The sequence below is a fragment of the Engystomops pustulosus genome, unplaced genomic scaffold, assembly GCF_040894005.1.
Source record: "Engystomops pustulosus unplaced genomic scaffold, aEngPut4.maternal MAT_SCAFFOLD_537, whole genome shotgun sequence".
Lineage (NCBI taxonomy): Eukaryota > Metazoa > Chordata > Amphibia > Anura > Leptodactylidae > Engystomops > Engystomops pustulosus.
The window spans coordinates 47,501-50,252 of NW_027285416.1; the positions used below are offsets into that span (position 1 = coordinate 47,501).

Genomic DNA, 2,752 nt, shown 5'->3' on the forward strand with positions numbered 1-2,752 from the left:
AATCTTTAAAACAAGCATATACTACTGGCAGGATCAACCAGGTAGCCGAGCTCTGAGGGGTAGACTCTTGGAGTCAGGCTCCGTGAGCTAATGGGAACGCTCGTTGCTGCTGCTGCTACCGCAGCGCTTCTCCGCCGCCGGAGAAGACCTCGCAGACAACATTGGATGGAGCTTAGGGCAGGGGGGCAAGAAAGATGCTCTCGGTCCCTTCCAAGGACCCGAAAAAGCCTTCCCTTCCCCTCCCTCTCGCAGTCGCTGGCTTTCCCCACTCAGTTCAGCCAAGAAGTGGCGCTCGACTCTCACCTCCATCAGCACCTCCGAAGCTCGGACAGCTCCTGTAGGCTGCGCATAGAAGGAAAGCATTGGACGCTCAACTTCAGCACCTCGAGTGTCGGACAGCTCCACCACCACCTCTCCACACTGTTAAGCGAGAGAGACGATAGGAGCCGTCGCGACGTACCCATGCAGCGCCGCCCGCCAACGCACAGAGGAGCGGAGGGGATCGGGCGCCAGGTCCGGGGGAAGGCTGGGAGGGAAGCTACGGCGCTGCTACCCAGCTTTCAACCCTGCGGGACCGGTGCTCCGCTCCTATCGCTCCGGCGAACAGGGTCCGCTACGCTTTCAACACCAGCGCCCGGCAGAGGGCTTGGAGAAGGCTCGCGCGGATCCTCGGTTCGGATCGCCTGGCTTCGCGGGAGCGGCCTTCGGCTAGGGCCGACGACGGCCGGACCGAGCAGATTTGGACCGGGGTGCGGGGCGAGTACCTGCCTCTCTCACGAAGGGAGTGTCACCGGTAAGAAGCCTCTTCCCACGTCTGCTTGCCGACTTACGCTCGCCCCGACGAGAGGCCCAACCGAAAGAGTGGAAAGGGGCAGAGATTTCCAGGGTCGCCCCACCAGGGATGCAATACCCCAGTGCAGACAGTCGGCCCTGCCCCGAACCTACTCGGTGGTTTGAAGGTTAACCTCTTGGGGAAAAGCAGCGATTCGCCTCGCGGTGCGTGCCTCCGCGGATCTAAACCCCCTCGATCGATGTGGGGCCAGAGGACCCCTTTTCCCCGTACGAAACTGTCAGCTCACCATGGGCTCGACGTCCGTGGGTCGGGGAGTTGAGCGCTTACGCGCGGCGGGACCTTATAACCTGCAGCGGCTGAGGAGCGAAGATTTCCAGGGTGGGCCCCCGGGGATGCCATACCCCGAGCAGCCTGTCGGCCCCGCTCCTAGCACGCTGGCAAGCAATGGAGTCTTCCCCGCGGCAGCCACCGCCCTCGCCCTAGCCTCGCCGTCGGTCGATGAAGAACGTCGTTCGCCCTCCTCTGGCTCGGGATTTGGAAACGGCCTGGCCTTCGCCTACTCCGTCGGGCAACTGCCTTCCGCCAGCCCCTTCCCTCGAATCCCCTTCTTCCATTTTAGACCCGATCAGGGGATTGGTCAGCCCAGCCCTGGGGTAAGAAGAGGGGTTGGGGTCGGTTCGGCTTCGGGTGCCCCGCTCGGCCAAAGTTTCCCCTCGCTTTGGAAGCACGCGAGGTCGCGGAGGGTGTCGGGGTTATTTTTTCGGCTCCCTGGCTTCGCGGGAGCGGCCTTCGGCTAGGGCCGAGGCCGTCCGGCCCGCGCAGATTTGGACCGGGGTCCGGGGCGAGTACCTGCCTCTCTCACGAAGGGAGTGTCACCGGTAAGAAGCCTCTTCCCACGTCTGCTTGCCGACTTACGCTCGCCCCGACGAGAGGCCCAACCGAAAGAGTGGAAAGGGGCAGAGATTTCCAGGGTCGCCCCACCAGGGATGCAATACCCCAGTGCAGACTGTCGGCCCTGCCCCGAACCTACTCGGTGGTTTGAAGGTTAACCTCTTGGGGAAAAGCAGCGATTCGCCTCGCGGTGCGTGCCTCCGCGGATCTAAACCCCCTCGATCGATGTGGGGCCAGAGGACCCCTTTTCCCCGTACGAAACGGCCGGCTCACCATGGGCTCGACATCCGTGGGTCGGAGAGTTGAGCGCTTACGCGCGGCGGGACCTTATAACCTGCAGCGGCTGAGGAGCGAAGATTTCCAGGGTGGGCCCCCGGGGATGCCATACCCCGAGCAGCCAGTCGGCCCCGCTCCTAGCGCGCTGACGAGCAATGGAGTCTTCCCCGCGGCAGCCACCGCCCTCGCCTCGCCGTCGGTCGATGAAGAGCCGAGTTCGCCCTCCTCTGCTCGGGACTCGGAAACGGCCTGGCCTTCGCCTACTCCGTCGGGCAACTGCCTTCCGCCAGCCCCTTCCCTCGAATCCCCTTCTTCCATTTTAGACCCGATCAGGGGATTGGTCAGCCCAGCCCTGGGGTAGGAAGAGGGGTTGGGGTCGGTTCGGCTTCCGGTGCCCCCGCTCGGCCAAAGGTCCCCTCGCTTTGGAAGCAGAGGGTGCCGGGGTTATTTTCGGCTTGACGCCTAGTCCGGTCCCTGCCGGTTCCCGTGGAGGCCCGCGGTCAAAACCAGCTCCCCGGCTGTCGGAGCCGGAGCCCCGCAGCCCGAGCGGACGCACCGAGTCCCTCATGTAAGGGATAGCCGCCCCTACGGAACGGCCCGGACTGGGACCAGGCACCCCCAGGCGCCGAAGGGGTGGGTCGGCCGTGTTGCCGAAGCTTAGCCGGCGCTGATGACCGCAGCCCCTAACGATGCCCACAGGCGGGGGAGCCAAGGAGGGCACTAGGAAGACGTGGCGGGGTCGGACGGCTCAATTTCCAGGGTGGGACCCCGGGGGTTCAGTACCCCGGGCAT

At 64.6% G+C, this 2,752-nt stretch overlaps 1 non-coding gene across 1 annotated transcript in view; it reads right to left on the reverse strand.

The window, feature by feature from the left end:
• LOC140111671 (18S ribosomal RNA) overlaps positions 1–44 on the reverse strand; it is a 1,884-nt gene extending 1,840 nt beyond the window's left edge. Inside the window, exon 1 of the ribosomal RNA XR_011852183.1 lies at positions 1–44. This exon is cut by the window's left edge and continues 1,840 nt beyond it. This is a non-coding gene — a ribosomal RNA (18S ribosomal RNA).
• Positions 45–2,752: the final 2,708 nt, after the last annotated feature.